This window comes from Anomaloglossus baeobatrachus, chromosome 7 (genome assembly GCF_048569485.1).
Source record: "Anomaloglossus baeobatrachus isolate aAnoBae1 chromosome 7, aAnoBae1.hap1, whole genome shotgun sequence".
NCBI lineage: Eukaryota > Metazoa > Chordata > Amphibia > Anura > Aromobatidae > Anomaloglossus > Anomaloglossus baeobatrachus.
Window position 1 is genome coordinate 309,968,439 of NC_134359.1, and position 16,764 is coordinate 309,985,202.

The following is a 16,764-nucleotide window of genomic DNA, read 5'->3' on the forward strand; positions in this document are numbered from 1 at the left end:
TATTGCCAATCCATATCATACGCATAAATAGCCTGGGTCTCAGCTTCCCATACACGGTAAGTTTTTTCCAAAACGTTTTTTATTGATTTTTCAAATTTGTAAAAACATGACAAGTATCATTGCAAAAAAAGAACATTCGTCTGACAAAATGTGACATAGAGGTGGGTGATACCCCATGTTCCATGTTGCTGTTCGATTTAAGATAGTATACAGTAACATTAAACCAAAACAGAGGTAATGAAATATAATATAACATATGCAATACAATTCGTTAAATCTCTGTGTCGTCCCTGAATGATTTCAATTTTGCTAGCGTGTCTTGGTATTCCCAACCGTCTCGTCTCCCCCTCCCGCCAGAGCCCCCTCCTAGGTGATTCTCAGTTTACCCAGGCTGTCCTGGATATCGCTCAGGATATACCACTCCGAGTGAACAAAAGGTGCCATCAGGTTAATTATTTCTCCCTGTGTGAATTGGCTTTCAATAAAATGTCTCCATCTCACAAAAAACTTGGCTGTCAACCCATCTTTATCCCTCTCCGCTTCTAGTTTTTCCCACTTCAGAAGGTTGTGTAGTTCGCCCACAACCTCCTTTATGGATGGGCCCTCCCTTTGAATCCAGTGTTTTAAGATGCAACGCTTAGCTATCATGGCTATGTCATGCGTTATTGCGTATTTCCTCTTTTCCTGCGTGCTCGGTCCTCCTCCTACTCCTCCCTCAAAGGAGTGGAAAATCCACACCATTAAGTCTAGTTTGCTGAAAATTCCCCATGTTGACTGGGCAAATAGTCTGACTTGGTTCCAGAACCTAGCGATTGTCTCACATTCCCATAGCCCATGCAGCATATCCGTTTTTTCTTTTTGACACTTAGGACACCACCTATCCCTACCTGGTATGTTGAAACCTATAATGGCCCTATGTAGAATTCTGAATTGAGTGTCTCTCCATCTCTCATTGGTAATATGTTTCCGCACTTGTACCCATCCTCTCAGTATATCATCCACCACTTCTTCCCTTCCCAATTGTTTCCCCCACGCTTTTAAAGTCCGACTATCCTCCCGTGAGATAAGCACCCCCCTTAGCGATCGATATATTTTAGAGACATTTATACTTGTTACATCACATTCCAGTAACTCATCAATCGAACTTCTGTTCAGCTCTCTTCCAACCACACCCAGGTCTCCTATTATTCCATGTTTCAATTGTTCATACTGGATGACATGTGAGCTATTAAGGTTGTACTTATCCAACACTTCCCGACCTGTCATCCACCTCCTGTCCTCCACATTCATAACATCTATCATTCTCCTGACTCCCCTCTCTTTCCATCTAGTAAATAGCTTGTTTTCTCGTCCCAGGGGAAAATTTGGGAATGCCCAGGGGTTCAAGTACTTGGACACTTTCCATGAGAGCCCCAGTTTTTTCCTTACCGACTTCCATGTTAGCATGGTGTCTCGGAATATAATTGAGTTCCTTATGTGCCCTTCAACCCTGGATAGTGGGGAGTGCAGAATGGACGTCAGATCCCACGGTGACGCATATTTAGTTTCCATCGCATGATCTGAGTGCCTACTCGTTCCTCTCACCCAATCAATTACATGCCTCATGATACATACAAGATTATACCCTTGGACATCTGGAAAGTTTAGACCTCCCTCCTCTGCTGACTTCATCAGCGTACGCAGCTTTATTCTGGGTTTCCTTCCCCTCCACAGAAAGTCTGTATACGCGGAGTTGAGCTTATTCACATCCTTTAGTTTTAGCAATAGCGGGATTGTCTGGAAGGGATACAGCAGCCTAGGAAAGCTCATCATTTTTATCAGGTGGCATCTTGCCAGTAATGGAAGTGGCAGACCTTTCCATCCCTTTAATTGAACTGTAATTTTCCTGATTAGCGGTCCATAATTCAAGTTATAGATTGTTTCCACCGATCTTCCTATATGCACTCCCAGGTATTTAATTGAAGATTGTGCTATAGGAATTCCACATAGACAGCCATCCCTTATTTGTCCCCCCATTGTCCCATGATGCCCCTTTAGGAACATGATCTCGCATTTTTTTTTGTTCAGTTTGAAACCGGAGAATGAGCCAAATTTTTCAATCAAGGCAAGAGTCTGTGGCAAATCCGCACCGGGGTCCCCCATATAAAGTATGATGTCATCAGCAAAAAGCGCTGTCTTTACTTCTGAACCCCTTATCTTGATTCCTTTAAAGCTATTTTGTCCCTGTAGTATTCTTGACAACGGCTCGATTGCCAGGTTGAATAAAAGAGGAGATAATGGGCAGCCCTGTCTTGTTCCCTTCATCAAAGGGAACACGTCTGATAGAAAGCCCGGAGTGTGTACCCTAGCTCCCGAGTTGGCATAAAGGTTTCTAATGTAAAGTCTCATCTTGCCTACAATCCCTATGGCCTCCATTACCCTGTCTAACCACCCCCAATTTACATTATCAAACGCTTTTTCTGCGTCAAGTGTAACTAGGGCAGGTCTAGCCCCTCCCTCAGTGAGACCCAGTCTAACCGCGTCTACCACTAGAATTGTCTTTCGGATATTGGTAACGGCATTTCTCCCCTTAATAAACCCCACCTGGTGATTCGTAATGATCCTAGGTAAGATCTCGGCCAGTCTATTAGCCATGATCTTGGACATAATTTTTAAATCCTGATTTATGAGCGATATAGGTCTATAACTAGAGGGATCATCCAGGTCCTTGGTTCCCTTGGGGAGTAATTTAATATATGCTATGTTGGAATTTTTGGTTATTTCCGCCCCTCCCAGGAAAGCATTAAAGACTGAGGTTAGATCCGGCGAGATCAGATCCTTCAGAGCCTTATAGAATTCACTATTGAAACCGTCAGGTCCCGGTGCCTTGTTGGTGTTAAGCTCCCCAATTGTTCTCGTCACCTCCTCTACTGTGATATCTGCGTTTAAGGCACTCAAATCTTCCTCCGTCAAGCTAGGCATTTGGGCTTGTCTTAGCCACTCTGCCTCATCAGTCATGTCGTTATTCCCTGACCCATATAGTTTTCTATAGTAATCTCCCAACAGTTTATTAATGTCCTTAGGATCCGTAGTCACCTCTCCCCCCTTTGTTTTCAGTTTAGAGATCACTGTCATCTTTCTGCTGCCCCTTGCCAGATTGGCCAACATCCTTCCCGCCTTGTTGCCAAACCTATGTAAGTCAACCTCCTTGTGCGACCAGAATAGTTGTTCCTTTTTTTTGGCCCATTCGTCAAATCCCTCTTTTGCCTCCAGCCATCTGCCTTTTGTCATGGGAGATCTATTTGTCACATAATTTGTATATGCTACCCGTACTGCTTCACTATGGAAATTATAATTCTCATTGGTTTTCCGTTTGATCATGGCTGCGTACCCCACCAGACGGCCCCTTAGGACCGCTTTTGCCGTTTCCCAAAATATCACTGGGGACTCTCTATGTTCCTTATTGTCCTCTGCGAATTCTCCCCACCACTCCTGTAGCACCTTATGGAAATTATCTTGCCTGAGAAGGAACGATGGGAATCTCCATATGATATCTGTACCTCTCCTGAATTTCTCTCTAATGCCCAATCTCACCGGACTATGATCAGAGATCACCATATTCTCTATCACACAATCTTGCGTACCACTCAGTAAATCCTGCGAGATCCAGAACTGATCAATACGTGACCAGCTATCATGAGGGTGAGAGAAGTGTGTATACTCTCTGTCATGTGGGTGAGTTAGTCTCCAGATGTCTTTCAGTCCTACGTCTTCTAATGTTACATCCCTATTGTCTAAACTCCTGCCCACATTAGCTGTCCCCTCCTCGCCCCTCCTCCTATCTTCAGCTGAGTCTGGGACGGTGTTAAAATCGCCTCCCACTATAATGTTAGCCTCCCCATCTGCTAATATGGTGGCCTTTATGCCATCATGGAATGTGATTTGTTGTGAATTTGGGCCATAGACATTATAAATACTGAGTTTACCCGCTGGACTAACGATTGTTAAGTGCTGCCACCTTCCATGGTCGTCTGCCTCATGTGCCACTACCTCATGACTGAATTGTTTATTTATTAGAATCATAGTGCCCGCTTTTCTACCTTGTGCCGCTGCCCCGTAAACGGTGCCCACCCAATGTTTCTTCATGCGGAAAAAGTCCTCCCCCCCCAAGTGGGTTTCCTGTAATAAGGCAATGTCTGTCTTTAGTCTTTTCAGATGTCTCAATATCATTGCTCGTTTGTTAGGTGATCTCAGCCCTTTAACATTCCACGTAGTTATCTGTATCATGTTTACCTGTGTATTCTGCTTTTACTTCTCCCTCCCCTATGGGCCCCTGCATCAAGGAAGACGAGATGTTCGACACTAGAATCACAGTTGGTACCACAAAATCGACACTCCCTTTCCCCACCTTGCAAATATAACAAATACAACAAAAAGCATGTAACTGTAAAACATATTTTCCCTTCCGAGAAATCCACGGCGCTTCCCGCCACGTTGGTGAGCTCCCCTATTCCTAGCCAAAATATGTAGCTCCCTAATCACCCCCCAAAAAATATATGTTCTATCCCCGGACTAACTTGAATAAGCCTTTGAAAATTATGCAAAAATTAGCACAGTATGTCAAAACCTCAGCAAGATTCTCCAGTCCTACTTATCTCTGACTCCAGGTAGCCATCAGTCCGCCCAGAACAGGCCCACTTCATTTGAATTTGGATGATGTTCCTGGACAAAGGAGAAAAAGAAAAAAAAAGACCAAGGGGAGAGAAGATGGAGAAAGAAAGAAGAACAAAAAAAAAAAAAGAGAGGGGGGGGGGGAAGAGGACCCAGACTTTGGGATGTTTTCCTCTCTTTTCTCCCTTCCCCCTCCTCCTCTCACCTCCCCAACCCTCTCTCCGTAATGCATCCTCCTCAACGCCTCTCCCTGTTTGGGAAGAGAAAAAAAAAAAAAAACAGGCAAAAAAAGGAAAAACAATGAGCGAGTTCCAGTTCCGGTATCATGGTTTCTCTCCAAGGGTTGGTTCCTGTGTTCCAGGCGAGAATTATGCTGTCGACCCGGGCTTGGCCTCCTTTCCTCCCTGGTCTCGACTTGCTTTTGTCCCCCAAGACGTCCCACACCTCTTCCTGAGCTTGTGGGGGATCCTCTTCTATTATTCCCTTCTCCACTAGCTCCTTTTTCTTGCCTTTCTGACCTAGTCTTGTTGAGCTCTGCCATGAGAATGTTTTCTGCTTCTTTGTAGTCCTTGTAGTATACAAACGAGCCATTGGGGTTTCTAACTTTCAGTGTAGCAGGGTATAATAGCTGGCACTTTACTTTTTTGTTGTACAGAAATGAGCAAATTTTGGTAAATTCTTTTCTCCTTCTGGATACTTCCGCTGAATAATCCCCAAAAATTAGCAGTCTGTTGCCTTGATATTGTAGTGGACGCTTTCGTTCTCTAAAGGCCCTCAATATTTCCTCCTTATGCTTATAATCAAGGTACTTGACAATCACCTGCCTGGCTCTTATCGGGGTATTCTTGTTTGAGTTTTGGCCCTCTCCCTTATTCGCCTCCTGGTGTCTCAGTGGACCCACTCTGTGGGCTCTTTCAACTCTGAATTTCGCCTTTATGCCCAGGGCCTGCGGTAGCTCCAACTCGCATATATTATCCAACTGTCCAATCGACACAGACTCTGGCAACCCGACTATACGTAGGTTGTTTCGTCTCGATCTGTTTTCCAAATCGTCCGCTTTATCCTTCAAGTATTCATTAGATTTTGCTAGAGCTGCTATTTGTGCTTGCATAGCCAGTATTGTCTCCTCGGAGTCAGATATTCTCTGCTCTGATTCTGCCAGTCTAGAGGCATGGGCATTTATCTGTTTTTGCATATTAGCTAATGATGTTTGTATGGCTGCCTCAATAGCCACTTTAACCTCTTTTGACAAGTGTGATGTCACTTCTTTAGCCAGTTTTTTATAGTCCACATTAAGCTTTTGTGTGTACTTGTCTTGGCCTGCAGGTGGTGCTGTTTTCTTAGTTCTCTTTGTCTGGACTGGGCCACCACCTCCATCCCCCAATAGCTTGCAGGCTTGTGATGTTGGTGTAGTAGGCTGCTTTTTGTTTCCTTTGGAAGGGGTACTATGAATTCTTGCATTTGACTTCCTGTGAGTCTGAGTGGGATTAATCTCCCTGTGCTGTTTGTCAGTTTCATCCTCCAACACTGCTGTGTCTCTGAGCTGCCCTGCTTTGTCTGCATCTTCTCTCCCCTCTGCCTCCATATCTCCTTCATCCTCCCATTGCGATCCACAGTCATCAGTCCCCTGCATCCACCTCTCTCCTGCTGTGTCCTCCTGTGACTCCTTGCTCATATCTTCCTTATCTCCTGTCTCCTCGCTCATATCTCCCTTATCTCTCCCCTTCCAGCTCTGTGTTTGCTTTTCTGTGTCTCTCACCATGCGTTCAGGCTCCTCCCCCATCAGGCTCGGCGCCATTATCTTATCTTCTCCCCTGTCCATATCAAAGCTTCTCCAGGCTGATTCACTGCTCCCAGAGCTTCTCAGGAGGTACCGTTCCATAGCTGTCTGCTTTAGGTAACCTCCTGTGCTGCTCTCTGTTTGGTGGCTCGTCCAGGGGGTCTGTTTTTAGTCGGTTTCTGTGAGGGGTGGCAGGAGATTCTCCTCTAAGCTTCCACCTCAGCCAGGACAGTAACAGGAAGTCAAGTTTTTTTAACTGCATGAGAGGACACACACAAGCTAGGGACCCCAACGTAGAGAAATACTTTGGCGTAGTGTTGGGGTCTATTGCATTGATCAATTCAGTAGCTAAATTTCTCTTGATTCATATGTTCATGGCAGTAATGCAGGTTCCAATTTTCACTCTTACATATAGCTATTGGATTTTTCAAGTCAGTATTCACACAGCAGTTTCTGCTATTTCATGTATTCCCCTTACATAGTCACTGGTGTGCATACCTTATCTCCCCATAGTGATGTTTTTTAGGTTTTTGCACCCAGTTCAGACTTAGAATGGTGTTCCAAACGTTATTCCTTATTTGTGCCTCCCCACAGTGATGTCTGTGCCTCCCCACAGTGATGTCTGTGCCCCCAGCCCCGCGTGTGGTGTCTGTGCCCCCAGCCCCGCGTGTGGTGTCTGTGCCCCCAGCCCCGCGTGTGGTGTCTGTGCCCCCAGCCCCGCGTGTGGTGTCTGTGCCCCCAGCCCCGCGTGTGGTGTCTGTGCCCCCAGCCCCGCGTGTGGTGTCTGTACCCCCAGCCCCGCGTGTGGTGTCTGTGACCCCAACCCCGCGTGTGGTGTCTGTGCCCCCAGCCCCGCGTGTGGTGTCTGTGCCCCCAGCCCCATACCCCCAGTTAATTAATTGCTTCACCCAATATAGCAGGGTCATTTAAACATTGATAATTTTGTGCGGCCCCCGAAGGTTGGTAGAAATTTCCAAATGGCCCCCGACAGAAAAAAGGTTCCCCACCCCTGCTCTAGGTGGTCCTCCCAGGTGGGATTGAAGATGGCAATGTCATCGAGGTACGCGGCCGCGTACCCTTCAAGTCCCGTGAGCAGGGTGTTGACCATCCGGTGGAAAGTGGCAGGGGCATTCCTCATCCCGAATGGCATCACCGTGGACTCGTACAATCCAAATGGGGTAATAAAGGCAGAGCATTCCCTGGCCTTGCGAGTCAGGGGGATCTGCCAATATCCCCGGATCAGATCCATGATGGTCAGGTATTGAGCCCCGGCCAACTGATCGAGCAGGTCATCGATGCGTGGCATTGGGTACGCATCGGCGACCGAGACAGCATTGAGCCCCCTGTAGTCCACGCAGAACCGAGTGGTTCGGTCCTTCTTAGGGACGAGGACTACAGGTGAGTCCGAAGCGCTGTTGGATGCCTGGATCACCCCCAGCTTCAGCATCACATCAGTCTCCTGGCGCATGTGTTGCTGCACCTCCAGGGAGACCCGATATGCTGAACGTCGGATCGGGGGATGATCCCCAGTGTCCACGTGATGGACGGCCAAGTCAGTCCGTCCGGGCTGGTTGGTAAACAACCCCCGGAAGAGGTGTAGGGTGGCCCACAGCTGGGACCGTTGGTCCTCCAAAAGCTGGTGGCCAACCTCCACATCCTCAATGGATCCACCTGCCCTAACCTGGGCTAGCATATCCAAGAAGGTTTCCGCCTCTCCCTCCTCGGGCAGGTTGCACACGGGGAGCGCACATGCCTCCCGCTCATGATGTGCCTTCATGTTCACATGGAAGGGCTTCCGCCTTCCACGGGCAGGGTCCAGGGTGACCAGGTACGTTACAGGGTTGAGCTGCTGGTACACGAGGTATGGGCCTTCCCAGGCTGCCTGAAGCTTATCATGTGGTACGGGGACCAGTACCCACACCTTTTGACCCACTTGGTAGATCCTCTCACAAGCGTTCTGGTCGTACCAACGCTTCTGATCGGCCTGGGCTTGAGCCATATTGTCGTGTACCAGCTGCGTCAAGGCCTGCGTTTTGTCCCGGAAGCGCATGACATACTCAATAACCAACACTCCAGGGGTGGCCACATCCCCTTCCCAAGCCTCTTTCACCAGAGCCAGGGGGCCCCGCACACGTCGCCCGTACAGGAGCTCAAAAGGTGAGAACCCCGTTGAGGCCTGTGGAACCTCCCGGTAAGCAAATAACAGGTGTGGGAGATACCGCTCCCAGTCACGCCCGTGGGAGTCGACCATCTTAAGCATCTGCATTAAGGTGCCATTGAACTGCTCGCACAGGCCATTAGTCTGTGGATGGTACGGGCTGGCCACCAGATGTTGCACCTGGACTTGCTTACAGAGGGCCTCCATCAGCTGTGACATGAATTGGGTCCCCCGGTCAGTGAGCATTTCCTGGGGAAAACCCACTCGGGAGAAAATCTCCAGCAATGCGGTGGCCACCTTGTCAGCCCGAATGGACGACAAGGCCACTGCTTCAGGGTACCGGGTGGCATAGTCCACTACCGTCAGTATGAAGCGTTTCCCAGAGCTGCTGGGGATGGCCAGAGGGCCGACCAGATCCACAGCCACCCTCCTGAAAGGCTCATTGATGATGGGCAGAGATAACAGTGGGGCTTTGGGGCGTGGCCCTGCCTTCCCCACTCTCTGACAGATGTCACACGAACGGCAGTAGGCAACCACATCGGCCCCCATTTTTGGCCAGTATAAATGCTGGTTTAACCTGGCCCTGGTCTTATCGATCCCTAGGTGTCTGGCCATCGGAATCTCATGTGCGATCCGCAACAACTCCGTCCGGAACGGATAGGGTACCACCAACTGTCGGTCCCTGGGCCACGCCTCTGGTGAACCCTGCTGGACCGTGACCCGGTACAGCCGTCCTTGGTCCCAGACCACTCACTCCGGGTCCGAGTCAGGATGTGCCGCCTGCTCCTTAAGAGCTTTCAGGCTGTCGTCAGCTTATAACGCTGCCTGAAACCCCTGACTAGATGTGGCCAGAATCGACGAGACTGTCACATCTTCGGTCAGTACCCCGGGACCTGTGTCCTGGCCTCCGCCTGACTCGACTGCCACTTGGTCAGAAGGGGAAGAGCTATCGGACCTCCGGGAGGCCCCTTGGCTTCCAGCACTCCCACTGCGGGTGACAGCGGCCACAGCCTGCTGCAACCGTGGGTCGGGCCTGCTCCTCCTCCGTTCCTGACCAAGTCGCCAGTTCAGGCAGACCTACCAGGCTTCCTGACACCCCGGTTGTGGGGGAACCCTGCACCGAAATCTTACCTGGGAGCACTTCCGCTCCTGGGCCAGCCCCAATCTCACCGACCTGTTCCCCCCCTGCAGCAACAGAACCCCGCTGTGAAATCTCTGGGGACCCCACATTTGCTGTGGTAGCCCCCACCCCACACACTGGTTCTCCCCCTGCAGCACCCTGCTCTCTGCTTATCCCTGCAGAGGGCAACAGATCCCAGCTCACTGGCTGATCACTTGTAGAGGCATTGTCACACCTTTCTGACCCCCTCCCCTGTCACAGCTGCAGCTGTGTGTGTGTCTATGGTGTCTGTGCAAGCAGAAAAATCAGAGCTCACTCCCCCCTCCCTTACATCATTCATAGATAACACATTAACATTGTCAGGAGGCATGTCAGTACTGGCTGAAGGTTCAGCCCTTGGGGGGGGCCCAAACTGGGAGGTTATCTGCCCCAAATCTGTCCCAAGTAGCACGTTTGCAGGGATCCGATCAGTTACCCCCACCTCCCTCACCCCTCGTCCTGCGCCCCAGTCCATATAAAAGCTGGCGATGGGCAGCGCTGGGTCAATGCCTCCAATTCCGGAGACAGCGAGGGTTTTTCCGGGTACCAAGTCTTGGGGGGACACCATCTCAGGCCGTACCAGAGTCACCTCAGCGGCGCAGTCTCGCAGTCCCATGGTCACAGATCGGCCGACGGTGACAGGTTGGAAGTTGTCCAGGGACCTACCACCACCCCCACCCACACAATACACCTTGGGCGGCCCTTGGGACGGGGACGGGGTTGGGGGGTTGGGACGCTGAGGGCACATGGCCTTGAAGTGTCCAGGTTGGTTGCACTGGTGGCACAGTCTTGGTTCTGTCACTGGCCTGAAGAGGGGAGTTGAGGGGGACACCCCATGCAGTCTAGGGGCAGGTGGGGCAGTCGCAGCATTCATCTTACCTCCTCTCCAGGTGCTGCTGGTGGCCGCTCTCCTGGCCTCCGGGGCCCGATTGTTGGTGTAGTCATCTGCCAGGGCAGCTGTAGCCGTGGACCCCTTTGGCTTCTGGTCTCGGATGAACTGGCGGAGATCCTCAGGGCAGTTCCACAAGAGTTGCTCCGTGATGAACAAGTCCAGGATCTCCGGTCCGGTGGTAAGCTGCAGGCCTTGGGTCCAGTAGTCGGCAGCTCGGGCAAGTGCCCGCCGGTGGTCAGCCCAGGAGTCCTTTGGTCCCTTCTGTAGGCTCCGGAACTTCTTGCGGTAGGACTCCGGAGTGAGGTTGTACTGTTGGATCAGGGCCCGCTTGATGGTGTCATGGCCCTGATCTGTCTCAGCAGGTAAGTCCCCAAGGATATCCAGGGCCTTACTCCTTAAACGGGGGCTCAGGTATTTGCACCACTGATCCTTGTCCAGATGGTGCTGCCGGCAAGTCCGTTCAAAGGCAGTCAGAAAAGAGTCCAAGTCTCCATCCTTCTCCAGCACTGGGAAGTCCTCAACACGGACCTTTGGAAGTTTGGTGTCTCGAAGGTCACAGGTGGCTGATGAGGGCCGGAGCTGAGCTAGCTGCAGCTGGTGGTCACGCTCTGCCCTTTGCTGTCACTCCGCAGCCTCACGCTCTGCCCTTTGCTGTCGCTCCGCAGCTTCACGCTATGCCTGTCGCTCTCGCTCCGCTGCCTCCTGCGCTGCCAGACGCCCATGCTCTGCCATGAGTATCTCGTAGGTACCCCGGTTTCCAGTTATAAAACTGGCCATAGCAGCTTGAAGGAGGGCCTCCGAACCTCTCAGGCCGGAGGGATTTGCAAGGGGTGATCTGCGGCACGCTGCAGAGCCAGGTGATTCACTGTCCCGTTCAGAGCGGAGGACTAGCATCTGGCTCCCTGAGGACATTTGGGTGAGCTGCTCCTCATCTTGTCCAGCAGTGCCAGGTTCTGCGATGTCCTCTGCAGAGCTATTCTCTGGCGTCGGGCTCCTGGACAACCTCCTCATCGGCTCTGGCCTGAGCATCGGCCATTCCTTTGGCTTTGCTCCTGGTGTTATCAGCCATTGTTGCAGACTTTGGTCACTGACACAGAACTGCCACCTGATGCACCCACACACCTTACAGTCTCTGCACTCTGACACTCTAGTGTTGGTCTGGTCTGAAGACCCCAGCAGCCACAGCTGCTACTGGCAGCCTTTAGTGTCTGGGAGTATGGGTCTCACACTCACACACACTATTATCTTGATCCCACCGCTATGCCACCAATATGTCACGAACAGCCGGGGGAGTCACTGAGAAATCCCCCGTGCTGGCCACTAATGTTACAATCGGGGGGTAACAAGCGGGAGTCACGCCCCTCTTTTATACCTCCCGACCGACAGACAAAGCACGTGACACGCTCTCTAGCGCCCCTCTTATAGTCAAGCCAATTATGGAATTGCCCGACAATAAGCAAGGAGGCCGCTATTCTCCTGTGCCGATGATTGAAGGGTTCCTGGTAAGAGTAGGGTATATATTCCTCCGACCTCCGCGGACGGAATATATAAAAACCTCCCCGAATCTCACTGGCTGCCCCACAAGGATCCTTGGCACAAACTCGCTGCCACCAACCGATTTACGGTAACTATTCGCCGAACACACGGACGTGGAGTTCAGGATCGAGATAACAGAACAGCCCAAGATTAATTATATAATTTAATCAGCCTAAGCCACACTAGAAACTACAATATATACAATAGGGAATCTACAGAATATATACATAGATGAGTCAGAGTACAGTTACAGATAAAGCATGGTTTACAAACAGGCATACAGTTCAAGCAGTTACCTTGTGCGTCTGGCCACAGGGGGGGCGCTGTTAGACCAGGTTTCTGGAACTCCCTCACAGGTCTTTCCCGACCAGGCCCCCGAGCAAAGAACAAGTTAAAATGTCCGAACTGTGGTTATCAATCCTGGCTTAATTCCTTTCCCCTCCTACCTTAGTGACCTCAGAGGGGGCACTGCTCCACCCCTGGCTGGAGTCAGGATAATATCCAAAAAGGGGATATTGGCCATAACTTTGCCTGGGAACGTCGTAGGTGGACGCCAATGCTCTCATTGTGACAGTTATGAATTTAGCTGCAGAACGAGAGGACCCATGGCTTGTCTGCTAGTTCCCCACTGGCCGATATCACGCCTGGGGTACTTTCCAAGGTCCCACTCCCATAAAAAAGGTGTGCCAGCATCGTCCGCATGCGGAGACACCATCTTTATGGTTGCCATATTTATCGGACGTACGGATTGCGAGATATTAACCATATTTTACCGGAGTCTTTCTGTCTGGTGGCTTCCAAAGCCTGGTAATGAGATACAAACTCCTGTTACAGGGTCACGGCAGGGGGTCATCCTGTGTCCATTGTTCACAGCTCATCTAATCTCCATATCACAGGAGATTGCCTCTGCTGTATGACTGAGATGTGACACTTTTCTCTTGACTCTAGTCATCAAAGGATTCCGGTGATGTGTGAAGAAGGAAGGGGGGATGTCCTGTCAGGAGTGACTGGATCATAATTTGTCATCTCTGGATTTACCTCACAAAGACAAATCTCCGTCCCAGTCTCAGGTCTTTTGCAGACTCCAACAGGTTTTCTTCAAGAATGGTCCTGTATTTGGCTCCATCCATCTTCCCATCAATTTTATCCACCTTCCCTGTCCCTGCTGAAGAAAAGCAGGCCCAAACCATGATGCTGCCACCACCATGTTTGACAGTGGGGATGGTGTGTTCAGGGTGATTAGCTGTGTTGCTTTTACACCAAACATATCGTTTGGCATTGTGCCCAAATAGTGTGATTTTGGTTTCCTCTGAGCAGAGCACCTTCTTCCACATGTTTGGGGTCTCCGGTGGCTTGTGGAAACTTTAAACATTTTTTATGGCTACCTTTGAGAAGAAGGGAATTTTGTTACTTACCGTAAATTCCTTTTCTTCTAGCTCTTATTTGGAGACCCAGACGATTGGGGTATAGCTACTGCCCTCCGGAGGCCACACAAAGCACTACACTAAAAAGTGCAAGGCCCCTCCCCCTCTGGCTATACCCCCCCGTGGTATCACGGGTTCTCCAGTTTTAGTGCCAAAGCAAGAAGGAGGAAGCCAATAACTGGTTTAAACAAATTAACTCCGAATAACGTCGGAGAACTGAAAAACCGTTCAACATGAACAACATGTGTACCCGCAAACAACCAAGAAATCCCGAAGGACAACAGGGCGGGTGCTGGATCTCCCAATAAGAGCTAGAAGAAAAGGAATTTACGGTAAGTAACAAAATTCCCTTCTTCTTCAGCGCTCTATTGGGAGACCCAGACGATTGGGACGTCCAAAAGCTGTCCCTGGGTGGGTAAAGAGATACCTCATGTTAGAGCTGCAAAACAGCCCTCCCCTACGGGGGTGTCACTGCCGCCTGCAGGACTCTTCTACCTAAGCTGGCATCCGCCGAAGCATAGGTATGCACCTGATAATGTTTGGTGAAAGTGTGCAGACTCGACCAGGTAGCTGCCTGGCACACCTGTTGAGCCGAAGCCTGGTGTCGTAGCGCCCAGGACGCACTCACGGCTCTGGTTGAATGGGCTTTCAGCCCTGAAAGAACCGGAAGCCCTGCAAAACGGTAGGCTTCCAGAATTGGTTCTTTGATCCATCGAGCCAGGGTGGCTTTAGAAGCCTGCAACCTCTTGCGCGTACCAGCGACAAGGGCATCGGAACGGCGTACGGGCGCCGTGCGTGAAATGTAGATTCTGAGTGCTCTCACCAGATCTAGCAAACGTAAATCATTCTCATACCGGTGAACCGGATGAGTGCAAAAGGACGGTAAGGAGATATCCTGATTAAGATGAAACGAGGATACTACCTTAGGGAGAAACTCCGGAATGATGCGCAGCACTACCTTGTCCTGGTGAAACACCAGGAAGGGAGCCTTGGATGACAGAGCTGCCAGCTCAGACACTCGCCGAAGCGATGTGATCGCAACGAGAAACGCCACCTTCTGTGACAGGCGAGAAAAGGAAACTTCCTTCAGAGGCTCGAAAGGCGGCTTCTGGAGAGCAACTAGAACCCTGTTCAGATCCCATGGATCCAACGGCCGCTTGTACGGGGGTACGATATGATAAACCCCCTGCGGGAACGTGCGCACCTTAGAAAGACGTGCTAGACGCTTCTGAAAAAACACGGATAGTGCTGAGACTTGCCCTTTAAGGGAGTCTAGCGACAAGCCCTTTTCTAACTCCTATTGTAGGAAGGAAAGAAAGATAGGCAATGCAAATGGCCAGGGAGACACTCCCTGAGTAGAGCACCAGATTAAGAAAACCTTCCACGTTCTGTGGTAGATCTTAGCAGACGTGGACTTCCTAGCCTGTCTCATGGTGGCAACGACCCCTTGGGATAATCCTGAAGACGCTAGGATCCAGGACACACAAGCCACACAGTCAGGTCCAGGGCCGCAGAATTCCGATGGAGAAAACGGCCCTTGAGACAGTAAGTCTGGTCGGTCTGGTAGTGACCCCGGTCGGCCGACCGTGAGATGCCACAGATCCGGGTACCACGATCTCCTCGGCCAGTCTGGTGCGACGAGTATGACGCGGCTGCAATCGGATCTGATTTTTGCGCAGTACTCTGGGCAAGAGTGCCAGAGGTGGAAACACATATGTGAGCCGGAACTGCGACCAATCTTGCACTAAGGCGTCTGCCGCCAGAGCTCTGTGATCGCGCGATCGTGCCATAAATGCCGGGACCTTGTTGGTGTGCCGAGACGCCATTAGGTCGACGTCCGGCCCCCCCCAGCGGCAACAGATTTCCTGAAACACGTGCGGGTGAAGGGACCATTCCCCCGCGTCCATGCCCTGGCGACTGAGGAAGTCTGCTTCCCAGTTTTCTACGCCCGGGATGTGAACTGCGGATATGGTGGATGCTGTGTCCTCCACCCACATGAGGATTCGCCGGACTTCCTGGAAGGCTGCTGACTGCGTGTCCCTCCTTGGTGGTTGATGTATGCCACCGCTGTGGAGATGTCCGACTGGATTCGGATCTGCTCCCTTCTAGCCACTTTTGGAAAGCTAATAGGGTAAGATACCCTGCCCCGATTTCCAGCACATCAAACTGAAGGGTGGACTCCTGCTGAGTCCACGTCCCCTGAGCCATGTGGCGGAGACAAACTGCTCCCCACCCTGACAGACTCGTATCTGTCGTGACCACTGCCCAGGATGGGGGCTATGGCAATGAGGTGGGAATAAGCCACTATTGCAGAGAGTCCTCGGCCGTCAGGGAAAGGGAGACTTCCCGTCCAGGGAGGTTGACTGCCCATCCCATTGGCGGAGAATGTCCCATTGCCGTTGGCGCAGATGAAACTGCGCAAAGAGAACTGCCTCGATGGCTGCCACCATCTTCCTTAGGAAGTGCATGAGGCGCCTTAAGGGGTGCGACTGGCCTTGAAGGAGAGACTGCACCTCTGTCCGCAGTGAACGCTGCTGGTTCAGCGGAAGCTTCACTATGGCTGATAGAGTATGAAACTCCATGCCGAGATACGTTAGTGATTGAGTCGGAGACAGATTTGACCTTGCCAAATTGATGATCCACCCGAAAGTCTGGAGAGTCTCCAGCGTAACATTCAGGCTGCGTTGGCATGCCTCGAGGGAGGTTGCTTTGACGAGTAGATCGTCCAAGTACGGAATCACCGGGTGTCCGTGAGAGTGCAAGACTGCTACCACTGCTGCCATGACCTTGGTGCCCACCCGTGGGGCTGTCGCCAGACTGAATGGCAGAGCGACGAACAGAAGATGTTCGTCTCCTATCACAAAACGTAGAAAACGTTGGTGCTCCGTAGCAATTGGCACGTGGAGATAGGCATCTTTGATGTCTGTTGAGGCAAGGAAGTCTCCTCGAGACATTGAGGCAATGACGGATCGGAGGGATCCCATCCGGAACCGCCTGGCGTTCGCATGCTCGTTGAGCAGTTTCAGAACCAGAACAGGACGGAAGGAACCGTCCATTTTTGGAGCCACAAAGAGATTGGAGTACAAACCCTCGCCCTCGTTCCTGAGGGGGGACAGGGATCACCACTCCTTCTGCTCTTAGAGCGTCCACCGCCTGCAGCAGGGC